Source organism: Papaver somniferum, chromosome 1 (assembly GCF_003573695.1).
Source record: "Papaver somniferum cultivar HN1 chromosome 1, ASM357369v1, whole genome shotgun sequence".
Lineage (NCBI taxonomy): Eukaryota > Viridiplantae > Streptophyta > Magnoliopsida > Ranunculales > Papaveraceae > Papaver > Papaver somniferum.
In genome coordinates this window covers 6,726,948-6,750,765 of record NC_039358.1, presented here as the reverse complement: position 1 = coordinate 6,750,765, position 23,818 = coordinate 6,726,948, and the positions used below count along the sequence as shown (strand labels likewise).

Below are 23,818 nucleotides of genomic sequence, written 5' to 3'. Positions count from 1 at the left end.
GGAGGGTGTATGCCATTGATGTACAACGCGAGTAATTGTGAAACACCTCCTACTCATTCACAATTCTCGTAAAGTCCGGACAGCTAGCTAGATTTCGACATTGGTTCTTAGCCTAAGAAACTATCTCTTGGTGATTAGTAGTCATAACATCCGATCTTTCTTTACACATGTGTAGATACACTTTACACTCTTATCACATGTCTTTATTTGTTATCAGTGCTAGGATTGTGCCTTAGATAGCTAGATTGACATCTCCATTTTGTTGTGAGCTTCTACTGACTTGCACATGTCACATTTCATGGAATCTGAGCTTATATTTTGTCCTAGAACTTTGTAGGTACGTTCTAAGCAAACCTTCACGAGACTTCAACTCGTCCACTAGGGACACTTAGTGGTTTAAAAGGCTTAGTGCATACGCTAAATGCATTCGAGAGACCAGCGACAGTGGTATAGGTAGGATTTCCTTAGTTTTGTTTTACTTGAGGACAAGTAAAATTCAGGTTTGGGGGTATTTGATGAGTGCTAAAAAGTGCATATTTCTATATATTTTTCTTGGCATTTAACTCATCTTTTGTGCATTAATTCTACATTTTATCCCATATTCTGTGTTTTCGTTGTTTTCAAGAATAAATACTTTTCTTAATTAATTTTGCATTTTTAGGTACTAAATAAAGCCTGGTTATCTCACGGAGCGAAAAGAGCAAAGGAACGGCAAAGACTCTCGCTAGGAGGAAGCGAAGAATGATGTTTGCAAGAGCCGGATCAACTAGAAGTGGGCTTGAAGAGGAAGAATTGTTCTTAAAGAAGATATGGGATTGGCATATCCAAGGCCCAAAACCCTTACCCAAATCCATTTCCATTATCCATACCCATTTCCATGAGAGCCGTCAGATTGGATCCATCTCATCATCCAACGGCCATCTCATCATTGTGCATCAAAATCCAAAGCTCCTGTCAAACACCATAGTACCTAACCCCATCTTGAGCCGTCAGTTTCGTTGCATCTCATCATCCAACGGTCGATTCAAGCTTCATCCCATCGTGCCGTTCAATTACATCCAAAACTGATCTTCCAGCGTCGTTCGTTCGCTGTGCATCAGACTCCGATGTACCGATCAACACCGAATCATCAATTATCTTCTACACCAGTCGAGCCAAACTCTCCCTTTCTCCCAAAACTATTTTCTCCCCGACCAGAGCTCTGCAACTCCATCTCTTCACCCCTCACCCTCTGCGCCACCATCTCCATACCCTGTCCATCACCAAAAACCCCATAAACCCATTCCCTAGTTGCCTCTCTTTCTCGTTCTTAGAACCCACACACCCTAGGTGCTACAATCAAGAGAGAGATGAAAACTAAGGTTTCATCACAGTTGAAGAGGAGACCTAAATCGAGGAGTTGATCGAGCAGACAATAGCAGAAGAGAGATGGGTTCGACAGAGGAGACAAATTCAGGGCATGGGTAAGTTGAGTAACCCAAAAAAATTGTCTACTGCTACTTTTTGTGTAACCCTAATTTTTCTTTTGGGTATAAATTGAAGAACTGTAACAACATTGAGTTCATGCCTGGACTATCCAGTGTGTCAATTAGGTTTAGTTTTAGATTTCTTTGTTTTCCAATTTCAACTTATGCTTCACTGTTTAGTTCTTAGGTTTTGTTTAAATGTTAGCTTCTTCAATTAAATATCAGTTTCATCATGTGAATGTATTTTTCATGTTATGTTTGTGTTAAGTTCTATGTATGTAATGTTTCTTCACATGATCCTGTAATTTCCCTGTTTAAATCTTAGAGAAGACAACTGAACTTTGTTGGTTAGCCATTTGGGTTAGACCCTGTTGAGCTCAAAACATTTAGGTTAGTAACATTCCAAAGGTTCATTGGCTTGTGATTAGTGGTGCTTTAAACAGACCATTAATGCTAGGAGTTAGTGATAATCTAAGGGATTCAAAAAGCCATATTAGTTAGAGACCTAGACCCTAAATGACCTGTGATTGCCTATGCTTTAATCAGATAGGCAATGCTAGGGGTTATCCAAGGACTTTAGGTAGTTAACTAGCCACATGACAGGGATGTAACCAAGGTGAACTAGCTAGGTGAAGGAGAATTCTCATCCATCTCCATACACTTCATTCCCATCCACAATTTCTCTCCCATGTTCTGTTTTGATTAAGTTTTTCTTATTCATTGCCACTGATTTTTCTTTGTTCCTTTGCCACTGTCATTCACTGCTTCTTTGGTTTACTGTCACTTGTTTCTCATCTTCAATACACACCCAAGTCTCTGTGGTTCGACCCGTACTTGCACATTTGCCACTTTCGACACCGTGCACTTGCGGTTATAATCTGTAGGCATCCATTTATTCACTTATTTTCTTACACTCTATATTCGCCTACCAGCTACGTACCCAAATTTAATTTGGATATTGAACACAAAAGTTAAATTCGCGTATAATCAAAATATGATAAAAAAACCTTTTAACAAAATGTTCATACAAATTCTAAACCCTTAGAATTAATTCACTCGGACCTAGTTGACATGAATCCGGTTCAAACTAGAGGTGGTAAGAAATGGTTTATTACTTTTATAGACGACTGTACTAGGTATTGTCATATATATTTTCTAGTAGTAGGTATATTAGGGTGTTTTATCCTGGAGATATCCGTCCTGTGAGAGCTATAGCATCACTCTTGAGTGTAGCCGGGCGCTAATGTCTTAAGGACAGCCTGTTGAACACGAGACTCACTCTGTTTTTCAAAGTTTTGCCCTGTTGCTGTTGCGGAGATATGGGGAGCTTGTTCATTTCGTCAAAGCAATCACTTCCACTATAAAGGAGCTAAGTATCAATAACTTTTTGCTTATTTGATTTTTCTTTGTTTTTGGTTATTGCACCCAACAATCAATACAAAAATACCTCAAGGAACCTCGCCAGTTAATGCCAGGATGATTGACCTTAGTTAGACTTTTGTATGGAAACTCCTCCCCTGAACTAGCCTTACCATAAATTTCGTTGTAGCTTCCATAATAAAGTTGGAGATTTCTATCTCGAGGTGGGATAATCAAGAAAAGAAGACCCACCTTCTTATATGATAGAAACTTTTCCCAAGTTTTGCAAACAAATTTGCAATTCAAAAGTGGCTCCGGAGGGAGTCTAGAAAAGATATCCAGTTTTATATCAACAGGAAGCTCCTCCATTAATCAATATAAACATATTTACCAACACAACAATATAAACACAAATCAACATAACATAAACCCAATAGAGTTAGTTGTATGCATCAACCAACAAGATTAGATCATGAATTCTTCTTCTTCTAGTAATTATTATTTCAATTAAAAATAAATAAAAAGAAGAAAAAAAATTAAAATCTGAAATAAAACAAAATCACATGTCTCAATTCTTTCTCAGATCTCATCTCTTCTACTCCATATAATAAAAGTTTATTCCTGGATAGACAACATGTAACCTAGGTTTAGACCATATAAATTTTATCAGACATATAAAAGTACGATTTTGTCCTTGGAGAAAAACAAAAAAAATAAGTGAACATTTATTTATCTTGCCACCTATGCACAAAACAAGAGCGACAACAGTTGAATGAAAATACAATATTTGCATACTCAATGGAATTCTGCAAATATTTCCACGAAACTTATTTCCAAAGTTTGGTGCATGAATATACGATACCAGACTCGACACAATATGTGACCATTTCTTTTCATGGACTGAAAAGCTTCCGAGAATTCACTTCTTTCTTATCCTTGGATGCCTCTGTTACTTTTTTTTTTCTCAAAGGAAATGAAACTTTATTTCACAAAAGAGCAGTTACAAGCTAGCTTTGTCAAAGATTAAATTAGGAGGATTTACAAATCACACTCATGTGTACGTATGCTTAAGAGCAAACTTTGCTGGTTTATTACATGCTCCATGTATAAAAACAACCACACAATAAGGAAAAGAGGGTACCTAGCTCTAATATGGGTAAAAAATTTGGAATCTTTTTCTTTTTTATCTGGTTGTATATTAACTTTATACAATTTCATTTGTTAAGCCCATCGTATACCTTCTAACACTGCTAATGCTTCTGCTTGATCAATATCTCTTGTTGTGAGTGAGATAAGAACTCACATGCGTCAAACCAGAAAAGTTATTAGTTTTACCTATATAAGCATCAACAGAAATGAAAACCCATCCTGCAGGATGACCAATGCATATGCTGAACAATGGACCTAGGAGTATGTACGACATGATCAAAGACAATGTCTATATGATATATGAATTGCGAAAGAGATATATGCAATCATGGGATTGGGTTTAATGTGTTGAAAGACAAAGGAACGTCATATCTACCAGCGAGTAACCACCACTAAATGAACCATTGAAGACTTTCTGAATAAGATAAGATTTTTCCCATTAGTCCAAGATTGCGACAGTAAAATGATGAAGAAAATAATCTGAAAAAGCAAACCGAAAAGCTCGAGAAAAAGTGCATTGTATGAATAGGTGTAAAGTAGTTTCAGTAGCGTCACCATACACATCATACTGTGATCTTTTGAGTGTTTGAACACCACTGTAGATACTAATGACACAACTTCCATAAGAAAAGCAAAAGTTTACATGGTAGCTTTAAATGCCATAATTTAAACCGGCAATGAATTTTTTCAACCCAGTTGTTGCAGCACCTCTTCCAAAACTCAGCTTCCCAAATAGTAGCTCTCCAACCTAGCCTATTTTCAAAGACAGGGTCATAGAAGTCGGAACCTTGTCCCTTATTAATACATCCTCATGAGAAGCAATACCCATAGCTGATATTTGATCGATCGGTAGACCGACTTTGTTTTACCGCAAGCGCACAGTGTCAAAAAGAGCACACAATAGCAAGTACGGTTCGTTCCCTCAAGGAGTGTGAAAACTACTAATAATTAATATCAAGAGTTATCCAATCAAATTCAATATTTTCAGAGATTGTTATACTAAGAAAGTAATAACAAATTGATTCAAGCAAGTTTATAATAAAATGTAATCAAGGATGTGGAAGTATTAGGGCTACGGAATCCGTTGAAGGCTATGCTTTACTTATGTTCTATCTCAAATTTACACGTGCGAAGTTGCAAACCTAGCTACTAACACACGGAAGATATTTCGTTAAGGATTTAGACAAGAGTTATCATAAAAGATTGTTTGTTCTCAACCTAAAAGGTAGACATCCCTAGTACTAAGTATACATGACATACATAGTCTTGGAATAATCATAAAACAATCAATAACAAGGTTCAGTGAGTTTTCTATCAACCTAACAATATGGCATATAATATGAGAAATTGAATAATAGATAAATCATTGTAGAGAAACTCAAACAAATGACATTCAGCTCAAAGTTGGTAGAAACCCTTGTTTTAGAACATGAGTAAATTAAACCTACAGGTACCCTAACAACAGATTTATCTAGACATAAATTTCTTAAAAAGCCATAGAAAATGATAAAGTAAATGATTATGCTAAACAATCGAAAAGCGGGTAGAATTGCTCAAACCATATTTTCCTTACTTCCAGCCTCGCTCCGTCAGCTCCCCTTGTGACTGACTCCTGCGAATAACAAAGTCCAGTCCATAAAAAACCCAATTTCCAAATTCAGGCCCATTACCACTTGTGACCTTCTATCCACGATCGAATGCAACAGCTCAACCACTATTTAACTGGTCCATCAAAATCAAGTCTTCATTGGCATTAACAACTCAGACCAAATTTTGCCCAAAATCAGCCACTACACCAACCCATTGCAGTCGCTGCTGTATCATCAACACAATCAGCACCCATTAAACCCAACTGAACAGAATCACGTCCTTCCTTCCTTGTTTACGACCATAGCAGCAACAACAACCCTTTCTACTCCTTGGCTTGAATTCAGTCCTCAATTCATATCGAAAACCCCCAATTTTAACTTTTGTTGTTATCTGTACTTGTCAGTCGAGAAACTCCAATTTCAGTTCACACCAAATCCAGAAATCTGTTTCCTTCGTTGCTGTGCATGTCTCACAATTAAGTAATTAAATTTAACCCACATACGAACCCCAGAAGTCAATCCATGACAAACCCAAAATTCATCCCTGTCTTCACTTCTCGTTGTTGTGGGATTGAACACCTGTTGAGATTATTAGTCCCACATTGTCTGGGCAACCTAAGATCCTGCTGTTTATAATTTTTAGGCCCTCTCCACTCATTGTAAATTGGTTTTGAGTTGCATGCCCGTATTCTAACATGGTATCAGAGCAGGTTATTTGCGACGAGTCATTTGACCGCGCATTTAATCCGCGTCACCCGATTTATTGTCCACGTGTTAGACCCAACAAGGCTACATGTGAGGGGGCGTGTTGAGATTATTAGTCACATATTGTCTGGGAAACCTAAGATCATGTTGTTTATAATCTTTAGGGCCTCTCCACTCATTGCCAATTGGTTTTGAGTTGCATGCACGTAATCTAACAACACCATCTTCCCTCACTCAAACCTTCTTTCAGTCTCCCATTTTCAGTTGATAAACAAACCCTTAAAATTCAGTTGATGTTTAGCATCGTCTCCTCGTACATTTGAGATCTAAATGATTATCAATTAAACCGAATCTCGATCCATGTCAAGAAACCCCACTGACCTTCTTGTATTCAACAGCAATTCCAAGTATTGATAAACTAAGAGGAACTCAAATTCCATCTGCCGAGAGATAAAAACCATCACCATAATCTGCAATTCACTCGAATACCCACAGGATTCTCCATTCTCGACTTGTACCTTCAGATCTTGATGTTGCTTTCACCTTTGAATTCGATCTCCCACCATGGGATGATCTGGCTTTTTGGACTTTCGTCAATTTTATCCCAACTCTGCAACTCTATCTTAGAAAAAAAAGTTATCCATCAGTTATCTTCATCTCCTTCATAAGTTTTTTTATCTATTTGCTTTGTTTTTTGCCCGGATCTTGATTTATTTAGGATCCAGGTAGAATAGTAAATCCTTATTTATATATAAATAAAACAGAATAGCATCTTGGCAATTCTTTTTAGGATTTTAGGTTTTGATATTCTGATATGCATGGTAAGTTTTTGTCATTGCAGTTTCTTATTCACTCTGAGAGTACATTGTCAAGGGTGATTCATTCCGAAGATACATTGATCAGTTTATCAACAGAGAAGATCAATCAATTTCGAAATTGAACGCCAAAAATTGGGCATATTACTTCCCTGTGGAAGCATCAGATTTCTACCATGATCAATAACGAAAATGATATGAACCCATTAGAAGGACATCAAATTCCTTGTTGGATTATGGATACTTGATACTCGACTTATCACTCAGTTCTTTGAATTTGAGATATAATATGTCTACTTTTAATATTTTTCCAACCGTTGATGTAATCGATCGGATTGTAAAAAAAATTTCATTATAATGAAAATCGGGGGCATCGTCCTCTTTCCATCAAAAATAAATAAATTGGGATGATCTTTTTATATGGGAGCCTCCAAAACTTTAATATTTGTTGTTTGTAATTTTTGTAATCTTTCTTTCTTAACCTTTGTTTTGTTATGCCCCTTCAGTTAACGTTTTCGAGGCCCTCATAGCCTTTTTCTTTTAGCAATTATATCAAGAAGACAAGAAACAGGTTGAATATTATTTATATTTATTATATATGCTACTCGTTTTCTAGCTTAGTGATTTTGCAGGATAATTAACTGAGGTTGTAATGGTTCTCTTTGTTCCGATAAAATGAATGTCAACACTTAATCAAGTTTGTATGTAAAGATGAGATAAGCGTCTAATTAACGGCGTGTCAATATTATTTAACCGAAAGCTTGTGTCATAATATTATCGTGGGTGCAATTTCATTTCACATTGCTTTCTTTAGTTGAGGAAGTGTTAGGAAAACGTCCGGTTTCCTAGTTATGTCCGTTTCTATATTGAGATGATTTCCTAATTGGAGTAGGAAATATATTTGGAAGGAATTTAGTTTCCTAATGGGAGACTAAGATATTTGGTGGAAAAATTTGTGTTCTCTATATATGAGACAAGAATTATAGGTTTGTAGATATCCAACCTAGAAGAGTGGTAAATCCTTGTGCTTAGGATTTTAGTATCTTTGTTGGGAGGATCGTGTGCTACCGTGAAGGTCAATATCGGTGTGAGAGAAAAACTTGTAGAGAGAGGATTTTGGTGTTCTAGTGTTTAGGGTTTGGGGCTTTGCCCTGAACCAAGTTTTCCCGATCGGAATTTAGGTTTTGAAGTCTGGCTTCCTTTTCACTGGTATTTCCTTCAAATACTGTTTCTAAGATATCCCACGCATCTTTAGACCTAGTGCAATTTGACACATGGTGCTGAAGATTTGGGGTAATGGCATGTATGATGGAATTCAAACCATCGGAATTTTTCTTTGCAGCAAGTATCTCAGCAGCGTCGTATGCGCCAATATCCTTCGGTACAATAACGTTTCATACTGCCACAACGGGATCATCATAGCCATTAACTACATATACCCATCAAAGCTCGCATAACAATTTTCCACCATAAGTAATTTGAGCCATCGAAGACTGGTGGTACGTTAATAGAGATAACACCTCTGTCCATAGATTCAGATCGCTACAAACACAGACTTTTGAGGTATTAAACGTGTTTTCGTGTTCTGATACCAATTGAAAATGCGGGGGTCTAACAACCTCACCAAATATTTCGATTAGCAATCGGTATGGACTAACTCCAATATACTTTTAAGAGAATCAATTATACAGTTAGACTCAATCTTAATAAAAAGTATATCGAGGAGTTAATATCTCGATCTCACGATTTGATCTTTACTCAAGCAAATAGAAATCTGCGAGTCTTTATCAAATACTGGAGATATAAACTTGGATGGTACCAAAGACCAACATCCAAGTGTCAATCAATTTAAATCAACAACCAAAGGTCGGATATTCTAATTGATTGATCTTAACACACAACCTGTGATATTTCAATCATATATCAAAATATAATACGAAATAGAAATAACACAGACACCATAATTTTCTTAACGAGGAAACCGCAAATGCAGAAAAACCTCGGGACCTAGTCTAGATTGAACACCACACAGTATTAAGCCGCTACAGACATTATCCTACTACAAACTAACTTCGGTCTGGACTGTAGTTGAACCCCAATCAATCTCACACTGATTCAAGGTACAATTGCGCTCCTTACGTCTCTGATCCCAGCCGGAGAAAATGGCAAGATCAGATCGCACAACTACAAGAGAAGTAGTTTCGTCTGGCTTCACAATCTCAATGAAGTCTTTCAGTCGTTAACCTACAGGGTCTCGAGAAGAAACTTAAGGTTAAAGGAGAACCGACTCTAGCAAAACCAACTAGTATCACACAGGAGGTGTGGGGATTAGTTTTTCCAGTTGCTAGAGTTCCCATTTATATAGTTTTCAAATCAGGGTTTGCAATCTAAGTTACCTTGGTAACAAAGCATTCAATATTCACCGTTAGATGAAAAACCTAATTTAACCAATCTAATATCTTTCAACCGTTAGATCGAAATTTAGCTTGTCATACACAAAGGAAATGTATTTCATTTAGGTTTGAGTAACCGTACCTAAACGTGTACACTTAGTTGGTTCACAAATAGTTAACCAATGGTTAGTCATATGATTATTATCATATTAATCGTATTCATCTTCTTAAAAACTAGTTCAAATGACTTCAAAAGAACTAGTTGAAGAGTTGTTCAATTGCTTAGATATTTATGCATAGACACGATAGAAGCAAAATCGCTTTGATTCACTTGAATCAATTAATGAACAATATAGCCACGATTTGCAAAGATTGCATTCCTTATTGATTTACTGTTTAAGTTCATGAACTTCCGATTTGAGAAATATAACCATCTTGGGTACGCGTAAGGGTACGTGTACGTTAGCTGTCGGATTTGAGTTTACAATCTCAACAGAAATTTTCGGTTCGAAAACTTCCGTCAGTACGCGTACGGGTAGGCGTACCTAAGGTGACTGGTTTAAAAGTTTGCAAACTACAAACTCAGCAGAAATTTTCGGATAGAAAACTTCCGCCAGTACGTGTACGGGTACGCGTACCCAACTTGTCTCCTACACCAATACCGTATGCACACATATGCACACAATTGGTTTCCGGTACATGGATTTACACACTAATGTGTGAACACACTATATATGCTTATATCTATAGATGGTTACGTAATCTTAACTTTACATTTCAATCATTGAAACATTCTTCTATAATGTTATAACAGTCATTATTCACAACTATCGTCATCAAAGCTATTTTCGAGATTGAAACGTCATCATGACTTTCGTCACGGGTAAAGATGAAAAGTGGTTAAAGCAAAAGCTTACCAACACATATTTGGAGAAAAGTATAGGTGAGTAAACTCGGCTCGAAATAACAAATGTCCATGTATGAAAACAATCATACTTATAAGACTTTGTCTCAAGAGTAGGAGATTGAGAGGTAGACTTTTGAGTGATAGATATGTTCAAGTCTCCACATACCTTTTAGTCGGATGAAATTCCACTGGTTCCTTGAGTAGTTCTTCGTCTTCATAAGATGATCGCCGTGGAGTATGGAGATCAACTACACATGACTGTCCTAGTCCGAGACTTAGCTATAAGTAGTCTAGAAATCAAGACATATAGTTTTGACAACTAAACTTGACAAACATGCTTGAGATAGCAGCGCATGCGAGTTCGAACGAGCAATGCTCTAACATGAACTACCATAACATAATTTTACATAACTTCTGATTATGAAGTTCTCCCAAATTTTGTTTTTGCTAAAATCTTTAATTTTTTGAATTTGGGAACTACCATAATCGGTAGGCCTGTCAATGGAAGAATATCCGTCGGATATTTAGAAATCCGATATCCGACATGTTAAGCACTACCGGATATTCGATATCCGATAATATTCTATAGGATATCAAAATCAGATATCGATTCCGATAGGCTAAGCTGTCGGATATCCGATAATATCCGGTTATAACAAAAAAGCTTAAAAACCCTTGTAAAACATTTTCATAATTGACACTTATGGGATATTTATCCGATACTAGACTCGAAATTAGGATAAATTACAAATAAGTTCCTATACTATCAGATATCGGATATTATTTCGGATATGGCATAATCCGTTTCCGATATGTTAAGGAAGAAATATCCGATAAAATATCCGATCTGATATCCGATATCCGATAAAATCCTATAGGATCTCGAATACTCGGAAACGGATACCGGATATCGGACAAATATCGATAGGCCTAATAATCGGTAGATGAATAATTTAACCTAACTTCCGATTATGAAGTTGTCCCAAATACTGTTTTTGCCAAAATCTCAACTTTTTCGAGTTTGGGAACTACCATAATCGGTAATATACGAACTTCACCAATATTTTATGAACTTAACCTATCTAATAATTTTTCACGGGCACAAGCTACATTTCGAGTTTTATCTACAAAACAGAATGGGTTTTTGAGCTTGGACGGTCAGATAACACTTTGAGAGACAAACGTTGCATCCAACCATCCCAGTCTCATCCCAATGAAAGACATCCAACGGTCGTCGTTTCTGTAACCCCTCTCATTATGAATCAAAATTTATTAATCTTTAATTATTGCATCACAACTTAACTCAAGATATTTAAAGAAACATTAAATGAAATCATAATATATCATATGTGCATTAATTGGATTTAGTGGTGGCATGATGAATCTAACGGGAAATGAGATTTATTTGTTTATTTTTATTCATAACCCATAAGAGATATGCATACACACTATTAATTACTTAAATGATTTTGTGTTCGTTTTTGGATAATGTATATGAATAATTTTATAATATGCTTATAGACATTATTTTCGCTTAAAACAAAATAGAAAACTATCTTGCAAAGGAACACGATTAAAGTCCGGAAAAAAAAAATCACACCAGTCAGATATCATATTAAAGCAGTGTTGTTACTACACGAGCTATCTCTAGATATTTATTAGAACTCTCTGTTAACCTCCTGCCGTGCCGTTACAGCACGTGTTATTTCTGGTACTTTCACAATCGGTAGCTAAAATCCATATATTTACTATCGATTCTATAAGGGCGGTTTGGTAATATCCAAAAATTAAGACATCCCATAACCTTGTCTATGAGTTAGGAATAAAAAAATCGCCCCAAAAATTTCAGGGTTGCCCCTAATGACGCCAGGCTTTTTTAAGAACGCGCAATTGGGGGATACTAAAACTAATTGGGGGATATGAATTACTAACCCTATCCAATTGTGTCCGTTAAGGGGTGTTTTCTGGGGGAGAAAATACTAAAATACTCTTCCATCTAAATTAAAACTTAAAACTAAAACTCAAAATCAAAATCAAAATCAAACCCTAACAAGTTCTTAAAACTAGGTTAAATTGAATTGTTGTTGAGCAAGAAGAAGAATAAATGGCTTTATTGAGAAGGTAAATTATACCCAATCATATTTAAAGTGTTGTTGTTGTTTTAAAACTTCGTTTGGGTTAATTAGAATCATAAACTGAAACTTTTTCAATTTTAGTCCACTCCGGGCTTGTGTTCATGATGAATACCCTACTGTGTTTTTTGTGCCGGCATGGTTTTTTAAGATGAATACCGGCATGGATTTAGGATGAATACCATGCCGGTACTGAGTGCCGGCATGGTATTTCAGGATGAATATCATGCCGAAACTTGCTATTTCAGACAGATTTTTTATGTATGTTTTTATCCTCAAACCGACACTGTTCACTTATGAATCGATCATGCCAGCACCACTACTGGCATGCTCGATAAGGAAAATTTTGTGCCGGCAGTGTACTTACAATTTGAAAATTGGGGGATATTGTGTATCGGCATGGTGAATACCATGCCGATTTGGTCACTTCCGGCATGATAAAAGTATGAATACCATGCCGGAATTGAGTTTTTCAGGCGTAACAATGGTGAAGTCAATGGGAAAAAAAAAATCAAATTTCATTACATTAATACCTATATATGAGTAATTGGAGCACTAATATGTTCAGCTAGTTTACTTTTCTGGGTTGGTTCTTCACCTAAATCTTCATGATCATAAATATCTTGATCTGATGTTGTTGCATCAACGAATTCAATGATAATGATTTATTCTAATGATTATAGAAGTAATCTATTAACTATACTAATTATATTTAACTACTAAACATGATTAGTAAGGAGTAGATTAGAAATTATATAAATTATCCGGATATGGGATGACTTTGATTTACTATTTAAATCTCTTTTTTGTCTTTTTTCTCTATCCCCAATTAGTTTTCGTATCCTCCAATTGCGTTTTTTTTTAAGAATTCTTGTCAGATTTCTCGCCTTCTTGTGCATATGCATGGCAGTACTTTTTCGCACGTGTCTTTATTTTTGTTTCATAAAAATTATGTGTCTATGTCTCGCTTTTAACGATGAAAAACACTAAATGAGAAAGACACTTGTGCATTCTTTTCACTGAACGTTTGAAGTAAAGGCTATATGGATAAGGGCATGTTGTTGTTGTTTTTTTTCAAACCGAAAAATTTAGTTGAAGATTCAAATAGTGCTTACATAGTTTGCATTCTCATGTAATTGATTTTTCATCTGAGGAGCTAAAAGTCAAACACCACTAACAAATTGAGTTCTAGCTAATTTAGAAAGAGTATCGGCTACATTATTTTCCTCTTTGGACACGTAAAAATATTGCCAAGAAAAATGAATGCTTAATAAGTTTTTTATAGAGTAATGATACACACACCGTGATTTAAACACTGTGTCTGCACCGAGAGGGATCTGACGGTCTCAGATCCCGAATTCTCAGTATCTGGAGAGGGGTGGACAGGCGTGGACCCCATCCACCTCTCACACGGTGCACACATCACGGTGCATCTATTATTTTCGTTTTTTATATCTCCCCACTTTATTATATCTCCCCGCTTTAACGAGCGCAAGACAAATTGAAACTGTTACCCGATTTAAAAACACCGGACGAAATTCGGCCGCTATGCTGACTCTAAATATCAGGCGTTGGATCTGGAAATTTCCGCGTAAAATTTTTTCGTGTGAACATCACATAAGAACCATTGGATCAGATGACTTTTCAACCGTTTGATCTAATTTCAGCCGTCCAGATTATAAAGGATTTCGGTGTAATATAGAACTTATTATGGGGGCTTTATTTCATTTAGCTATACTTTGAAAGAACGAAATCGAATTTTTATATAACACTAACATCACAAGGATTTTTGTTAGAGGGAGAGCAAAAAACGATCTCAGGAGTGCGAAAACCGTACTCAACTCAATTATCTTCTCTCTTTTTTCTCATCAATGGTTCTGAGGCGAAAATGGTCGACAGTTAGTAACGATGGAGATGATGATATACCATATTAAACCCAATCTTCAACCATAGTTTTTTTCTCCAATTTCAATTTGATCTCTGTTCAACAGAGTTACTCAATTAGCAGCCCTAATTTGCTTCAGGGATTTTCTTTCCAAATTAGGGTTTGATTGAGTAACTTTAGCAAAAGAGATTGAACTGAGAAACCGCATCTAATTACAGAATTCGAGTGCTTCGACAGGTTGGTTTCTTCATTTGATTCTGTTGATTGGTTTTCTGTGATAATTTTTTTTTCGTTTTCTTTTTTTTTTTGGTAATTTTCGATTTCATGAACAACAAATTGAAACTAGGGAAGATTTATATCAACATTTAGAGTGCACATATGATGCTAGGGTTGAATTGTATATATACAGCTGTGTAGTTTTTGAAATTTGGGCAAATTTTATATGAAAAAGTGTAGTGCATATATTATGCTAGGGTTGAATTACATACATACAGTTGTGTAATTGAGTTGTTCTTGATGATGAGTAGTTAAGCAAATTGAATATCTAATGTCTGTGTTTGACATGAAATCCGACTAAAAATTGATGTGGTAGACGATATAAACTACAACGGAAGCTGTTTTATGAATCATGAGCCAAATCCGTCGATCCTGCGGTAGTTCTGCAGCTAAACCTGTTTAATTATTTGACTCTATCAAGCACATAGGGTTGCAACAAAAAATCTCCCCCTCTTTAAGTCGCGCAACACATTTGAAACCGGAACAAATTGGGGCCTTTGGATCTGATTACTGTAATATCTAATAGTGAGGTTTGAACAAGATCTTGATGTCCAGTTAGTTTGGCAACAAAAAAAAAAATATCCCATCCAATAATAAAGGTTGGTTAAGCTTCACGAATTAAGTAAAAATTGTACTTTGCTGGAAGTCAGAAGACGTCTATCAAGTTTCATAGTGCATGAAGTGATTAATGCCAGGAAATACTGCTTTTTGATTTTAGTTACGTAAATAGTTCTGAGGTCTGAATTTGGTTTTTGACAAGGTTTTTGTGTTCCACATAAAATGGATTGGGCGCAGCTTTCATTTTCTTTTCGGTTATGATATTTGTGTATAAGATTCTAGGATTAGACCACTAAAATTTGGGCTGCCATTACTTGACAGCATGGACCATTTGTGTAGGCATTTTTGTTAAGCCCTTTATGCAGAAAAGAATAGATGCAACATTGTTAGAAGATGTACACGCAATGATTACTGCAATATCATGTTTATGCGAGAATGCTTTATTTCTACGGCGAGGCATTGATTATGGTAGTGTTTTGCTGGTGACTCATATTTTTTACTGGCTAGGTTAGCTATCAATTTACTTGGGTTTCTTAATAAAAACAGCCAAATTTAAACAGGGCATGATTTATCACAGCACAAGCAATTAGTTATCCGGTAGCTAAGCATGTGCGATTCTACAACAACTATTAGGAATTGTTACTGCATGATTCTACAATTATTCATAGATAAGGGCACATGCCACAGATATGCATAGTAGGTCAATTGGAGAATCCTCATGAAGATGGCTGACTGAACATCACTGCCTAACAGAGGGTTTCATCACTCTGCTAAGAACTCTGTGACTTGACGTTATATTGTTATATTTTACTATTGTCTGGCAGTATGGGGATGCATTTTATTATGGTATGTTATAATTTTGCGAAAATGGAAAATGCGTATGAAAGAACTAGCATTTACAGACGTACAATGCACGTGCTCTCCACTTGTCTAATATTAAGTTGTGTAATCTCTAATCAATGTTGAGCGAATCAATGTTGAGCGAATCTCCCAAGACTGCGTCCACTACAAGCTTTGCATCCAGCTCAAAAATCGCTTTCGCCAGCTTCTTTTCTAATGCCCATTGCATTGCCTCCAATAAAGCTTTACTCTCAGCTTGCTCTGGACTAATTTAGATAAATGCACTTTGATACGTGCCTGCAAAATCACGACAAATTAGTCCAATGCCTCCGGTATTATTTCCTGCAAGAAATGATACCAGTGAAGATTTATCCTATTTTGAGGGACAAGAAGTTTATGGTTCGCAACTGGTTTGTATTCTAACACTGCAAATTCTCTTCTGCATCTTTGGATGATACTTTCAGGGATTAAAGTGATTCCTTTGAAGATCTTGTCACACCTAGCATTCCATGTACACCAAGCTACAATTCCTATCTTGCAAACTTCAGTTTCCTGAATCCATCTGTCTATGAACTTATCAATGTCTGTCTCTCAAAAGAAGGGCAGGATAGGTTGTTTGAGAGAGTGGCAGACCGTGGATATGAACAAGTGTGTTGCTCTGAAAAAAAGAAAAAAAAAAAGTGTTGCTGAGGTAGAACTTTTGTTGCAAAATTGAGCTGGATAGGTTGTTTTAGAAATTGGACCGTGGTTATGAAGAAGCTAATGGTTTAATCCAGAAATAAAAAACTGTCCGTTAATATTTTCAACCATTTCCTTTTTTCAACTTGTACCGTACACTGAAACTGAATTTGCTAAAACCAAGTAACCCACTGCCAGTAATTGCAAATGTAATTCAGTAATTCTATCACAACATGAAAACAACTGACTAAGTGACAAGTCCTAATAAGCCAATTCACCAAAAGGATCTTATAGGGGTTCTGATGTTGAGAGGCTTGTACATCTTGGTGCCACAAATGACTTTTCTGAAGATCGGAGAGTCGCAAAGCTGGATATTCTGGAACAACTCGCCATGGCTATTAAACAATCGCCACTCTTTGTAAAACGTATGTCAAGCGCTGCGGGCACGCTTCTAACGATCTTTAGAATCTTACAAGAATTAGACATCAAAGGTGCACATAACAAGGAGAGATGCTGCAACCACCACTGCCACCAGAACAACTACATCAACACAAAATGCCGCATCAAATTTATCCATTTACTTCAATACCACTGAAAACGAAGTGTTATCGACTGCCGAAGATGGAGAAAGTATAAGAAGATCTGACAAACACATGAACACATTATATCAGTGGATATACTATGAGAGATTTCTTATAAGAAACTTGTTTCCGTCACAAATAACTTTTTCAGAAGATCAGAGAGTCGACAATCTGGATTTCGAAGCAGCTTACCATAGCTATTTAAACAATCACCACTTCAGTCTTTGGGTAAAACATCTGGGGATGAAGACATGTCCAGCGCTGCGGGCACACTTCTAACGGTTTTCAGAATCTTCCAAGAACTAGGCGTCGCAACCTAGCTCAGTTCCGTGGATGGTGCACATGACAAGGAGAGATGCTGGTCAGTGCAAGACATCTTTGGTTATATGTCACCAGAACATATTCGAACTGCAGAAGCCAACACCTCCACTGATGCTTATGCAGATGTGTGCTTGAGGTGGTAAGCAAGAAAACAACTTTTTTTATCCCTGCCTCTGTTTAGGGCAAGGAACCTTTGGAACCCTTGCATTCTACTCAAGTTAACACACATCCTCACAAGAAGCAATACCCATGGTTGATATTGCATTACCAGCTGCAGAAGCAGCAGTAAATCAGCAGGGGATGTCGGTGCTGCCAGCACAACTGACAGAACTACCAATGGTTGGGTAACTTCAGATCTTCGCATATCCGAAACGTCCAGTATACTTTGCTGGTCTGCTTTCTTCAGGCCCTGAACATTGTACACAAATTATTTTAGTCAGCTCAGTTGGCAGGCAAGTGGTCAAATCAACTTGGCAGATAAAAACATGACGCAGAAACATGTAGATAGTTACCAATTAAGGCGATGAAGAGTTTCAAATTAACATAGCTCAAATAAGCATAAGTTAAGAGCGAGTTCAATATTTCATTAATTAACTTAAGCTCGGAAATTCTTTGAATACTCGGTCAATCCCTCCCACCCTCCATCTCTCTATGAAACCATGGATGTTCTTAGGATTAGAAAGATATGCAATTTAGCTGGTAACTGAGGAGAGAAAGCAAAATGGACATGGTATGCCATCTGAGGAAGATTCTTGAACTATTGTGTGTCACTTAGCTTTACTCTTGATTCTGCAAAACCACTATACTGAGACAAGTGAAGTTGATGGATCTGTAATTTTGGTCTGTCTTCAAGATTCTTAGACATGTAATTTAGGGACTGGTTTTTACTAGTTTTGACTTTTACAATCCATACTGAGACGAGTGAAGTTGTTTGAAGATACGTCAAGCTTTTATGTTATTTAAAAGAAACCGTGTCGAATAATTGTCCAAAGACAAAGGTGGGGCACATGCAGATTGCAATGTCTACAGTACAGATGCAAGATATGTCAAACATGACCTATTCGGATGTATCCATGTTTCCTTAAGGAAAGGACACGCACAAACACACTCCTTTATGTAAGTATCAACATGCTATTTCACCAGGAAATTTTACTCACCTGATAAACTTGGAACTCAGTCCATGACTTGAATCTGCTCCAGGCTTTGCGGTTACATCAGGTATAAAAGCGCCATAGGTTGAATTAGCAGAAGAATTTTCACCAATCTCAATCATGGACTCAACTTCTTCATCAGACAAATCATCTAAAACAGACCGATAATGCCTAGTGATTTAAGATAAAAAAAGAATAGTTCTGCTCATGCCTCACATTTCTGCTGAGGGATTGAGTCTTGTTAAGGAAGTTCATGATATAAATGCTTAAGCAGTCAGATCTAAATATTTAAAACATACAATGGACAGTAAATCTAGGCTCTCATTTACTAAGTTTCTATGATCCAAATGGATGTGAACTAGTGAAGCATACTTCTGTTGCTGAATTAGCTTGTGCGACCAGTGCAAATGTGTGTGTGATATGCATGTGTTAATCGTGCTGCTACTTAGGATCTTTAGATCCCCAGACATCCAAGTGATTCGTGGTGAGAAAACAGAATGACAAAGCTAAACCTAGCATATGTGAACTACAAAATAACAGATCCATCAAAGCTACCTTTGAAATATAAGTACCAAGACTTCGGTGCACAACCAGAGCATTTCAAGCATAGATATATACTCCAATATTTGCTGACTTAAAGAAAGAGAAATATAAATGCCACAAATAGAAAAGAAAGGGTGTTGTTACGCAGCTTTTTTTATTCAAAAAAAAAAAAAACAGTTGAAATGCTGTAATGCACAATGGCAGACCCAATCATATCATCAATAAATATAACAGACTCAATCATAAGAACTAGGAAACTGAATGAATAAAAAATATCTCTTGCAATATTCATTGAGAGGGTATGCATCATTTGTCAGATTCTTTATAGCAAAGGTTCATAGATCTATTTTAACTTATATTCTTTACAAGGAGATAAGGTGGTCGCAACGAAGATAATCATGCTTTAGAATGAAATGAAATGAAATACGGAGATAAGGATGTGACATGAGCTACAAAACCTGTTTGAATGATACTTTTGCCGAACACAAAGAATTGAACTTAAAAAGTAGTTATAAAAGACAAATGACAAATTGCACTAGAGAAAATTTACAGGTTGGATCAATGAGATCTTACTACAAATACATAACACAACAAGACTATTATTTATCAGAGAATGAACTTAACTAAAAGGAGAAACCAGCATACCTGAAACCAACTCCGTGTTGCGAATTTCAGAGATTTTGTGGTTACCAATATTGATTGGAGCTCAATGTGACATTCTTTCATGACTTTTAGCAACCTCAGGTCATCTAGGTGTCAACTTAGAATTTCTTTGCTGGACGAGCATCCAAGCTTCTTCCAAATCAGAACAGTCAACTTCATTTTCATACCAGCTTCCATTATCCCACACACGCATTCTCATCTATTGATGAAAACAACTTCTTTCTTCTTCTTTTACCTTATAAAAAGAAATTGTTTTCACTACTTAGATCAGAATGCTACAGTGGAATTTTAATTCTCAAGCATTACACGCACTAGGGGACCAGGGAAAAGTATATAGAGAGTGTGATGACGGTCGATGATAACTTATTGGTTATGCTTAAATCTTTAGGTGAGAAAAGAAGGCTACAGTTTGTCGAATGAAGGCTACAGTTTGTGGAATGAATGCCCTGATGATATCAGGGCCATGATTGATGCTGCAAACAAGCATTGAATATACTCATCTACTATGCATTAGGTGAGAAAAGAAGGCTACAGTTTGTTGAATACCATGATCGATGCTGCAAACAAGCACTGAATATACTCGTCTACTATGCATCAAAGGGCGCCTTTGAAAACACAGATTTTGGATATCTATAGATACCACAACCCAAATTAACTTTTTTCTCCAAATTAATCTCTATGTATATCCGAAACACTGATTCCAAATTAAATCATAAAACAAGATCGTGCATCCTGTCTTCGTTCCACAAATCGTCAAGTCTCTTCATGCTTTATAATCAATATTCCACCATGAGGATTTTACTAGGCTCACTGCAGTCACTAAGATGCTCACATATAAGTTCATCTGTAATCCAATTACCTAGATGGCCCCAAAATCGATACCAACGAACTTAATGAAATAATATGTAAGTTTTATGTATTCTTTAGTGGAAGAGTTGGAACAACTAATTAACCCCATATCACAGTTATCAGAATAAAACCCTAGGTAACCATTACCAGAGGAAGCAAACATATTTGGGTATTGAATCCATTTCAACAGAACAATCTGGATATTTGGGTATTGAATCCATTTCAACAGCATCACTTTCCGACACCAAACAAGGTGAGAATAAATCATGAATCTAGGCTTGAAATTAGAAGCATTTCAGAAACACTTACAAAATTGGATGATGGAGTTCAAAGATCAATGCTTGATTAGTGAGGCGTCTGCAAGCTCAAGATTTAGAAAACTTAGGGTTTATATTTGATTTGCTAAGTGAGGCGTCTGAAAGCTTATCTCCACTCTCTTTGCTTTTTATTGCAGCGGCTGGGATAAGAAGAAGAAAAGAAAGAAGGGTTTACTGTGTTTAGATGGACTAAAAGAAGCCCGCTGTATCTCATTACGGGCTGATTAAATTGTTTGACATATCACATATCAGTCCTAAATTACCTGATGCTCTTCCATAGTTCAAAATTACGTTTCATCTGCAATACACTTTCCATTTGTATCGTGGGGTGTATAGTGATGTCTTGTCCTAAATACTCCCAGAAGCAATAGACAAAGTACATTTTCTAACTAATACTAACAAATCCTGAAATAGCTAACAACAGTGATGTCATTCAGTGCATAATTCTATGGTTGATCACATCACATACTGACGATGGAAAAGGGATAAAATTACAAATTATGTTGTTCACCTGAAGCACAGCCCACACCCATTTCTTATTCTCCAGAGCTTGTTGAACCGCCGAGATTGTTTTAGCAACACTCCACAGGCATTAGAATATCGTGTTTGATTGCCTCCATTAGATCCTTTGCCGTTCTAGTTACAAGTTATTCCACCTTCCATTAGATTCTTTATAAACCACCCAAACAACTGAATACTAACTTTTCTTCAACACCTTCCATATACTCAGTTCTCTGTAATCTTGTTTTAGTATTTCATTTCAAGGGAAAACAAATTGTCTCACTCTCATATTTCTTTATATAGGTAGGGTTAGGGTTAGGGCAATTTTGTATCCTCCGCCCATGTTGTTGGAAAAAACATTACTCACACGATAGCGATGCCACTTTGTTTTGTTATCCCTGCAAAAAGTAACCCGTTACAGGGACGGCATGGTTTATTAGAGGGACGGTATTCTAATAGGATAAAAAGAATCATTACATGATCATTCAAGGTTTTCCTTATTAAAAAAATACTGGAAATGACAAATTAACTCTCATAATTGACAATCTAATTTAATGATGATAATCAAGTTTAGTGTTAATGATTAATTTCACTTATATTAACTCAAAATCAAAATCAAATTTTAAGAGTTAAAAAAAGTTTAGAGGATAAGGTCAATCTCAATTAATTGAAGAAATTAACCAACAAAATGAACAACCAGGACCTGAAAGTTAATGACCGGATATACTTCTAAATTAGTCCAAACTAGCTTTTTGTTGCTCAAAGTTATCTAAACTACGTAAAAAAATCAATTTTTTTACATTTTTAGAGCTAATTACGGTTCGAATTGTGCTCATAACCAACCGTAAATCGAAGTTACGGTTCGTAAAAGATGAACTGCCAACCGTAACTGGTTAAATTTGAAGAAAACCCAATCGTAAAACCATTTACGGTTGGTAAGTAAATGTTTGATACGAACCGTAACTCAGTTACGGTTGGTAACAAAATGCTCGATACCAACCGTAACTGAGTTACGGTTCGTAACCAAATGGTCGATACCAACCGTAACTGAGTTACAGTTTGTAAACTAAAATGGTTACCAACCGTAACTGAAGAAAATTCTCAGATATAAGAACATATGGTTGGTAATTGAACTATTACCAACCGTAACTCACATAAACCCAGAAATTTCAATTTTCATCTAAAACCCTAATTTTCGATAGAAATTAAATTTAAATCGAACAATATAAACCAAATCGTAACTGGGTTTCAAAACATACCTCATATAAGTCATTACACTACACTTGATTAATTTTCGAATCGTCGATTAATCGAAGATGATGAAATTTTGAGTTTTAATGGAGGTTACGGTTGATGGGAGGAGGAGAAGAGAAGAAGAAAGAAAATAAATTTTCAATTTAGCTTTAATTTAGGTTAAAAAAAATGGGGAGGGTAATCTAGTTAATTTACACCCCATATAGGACATCTCTTATCCAACTAGACGGATATTATTATCACATTGCCGTCCCTCTAATAAACCATGCCGCGCCTATAACAAGTTGCTCGAAAAAAAAAACATGAGTCACTTTCTTGTCTCCCGCATGCTTCGTGGCACAATCTTTCTCATAAATCTTGTCAGATTTATCCCCTTTCTGTGCATATGTACTTTTCCACTCGTCTCTTGATTTTTTGGTTTCTTATATGCATGAAAAAATTTCTGTCTAGTTTTTAACGATAAAAAACACTTTAGAAAGACAGTTGCTCGTTCTTTTATGACACATGCATGCATGAGATCCCTTTCATCGTTTTTAACGTTTGAAATAAAGGCTATATATGCCGTTGTTATAGTGTTTACAAGTAGACGGTGGATAAGGGCAGAATAAGTTGTTTGAGAGAGGTGGACCGTGGATATGCACAAGTGTGTTGCTGAGGTAGAACTTTTGTCACAATTTTTTTAGCTCAACCGTCCAAGAAATGGTTGAAATATTGGATATGAAAAAGCTAATGCCTTAATCCCAGAAATCAAAAACTGACTGTCAAAATTTGTAGTCAATGGAGATCTGTAAGCTCAAAGTGACTATCGATGGGTAATTAAACAAAAATTTCAACCATTTCTTTTTTCAACTTCTACTGTGTACTGAAATTGAATCGCTAAAACAAT

General features: G+C 36.2%; 1 long non-coding RNA gene across 4 annotated transcripts; it reads right to left on the bottom strand.

Moving 5' to 3' along the window:
• Window positions 1–16,853: 16,853 nt before the first annotated feature.
• Window positions 16,854–22,002, bottom strand: LOC113278619. 4 transcript variants are annotated; one of them, XR_003325584.1, is made up of 4 exons: window positions 21,441–22,002; window positions 18,812–21,317; window positions 17,526–18,063; window positions 16,854–17,394 (listed from the first exon to the last, which is right to left on the bottom strand). It is a non-coding gene; the product is annotated as an uncharacterized LOC113278619 (long non-coding RNA). The 4 variants fall into 4 exon arrangements; XR_003325585.1 differs by having other exon boundaries at window positions 18,812–20,239; window positions 21,170–22,001; XR_003325588.1 differs by having other exon boundaries at window positions 18,812–18,956; window positions 19,994–21,990.
• Between the last annotated feature and the right edge of the window lie 1,816 nt (window positions 22,003–23,818).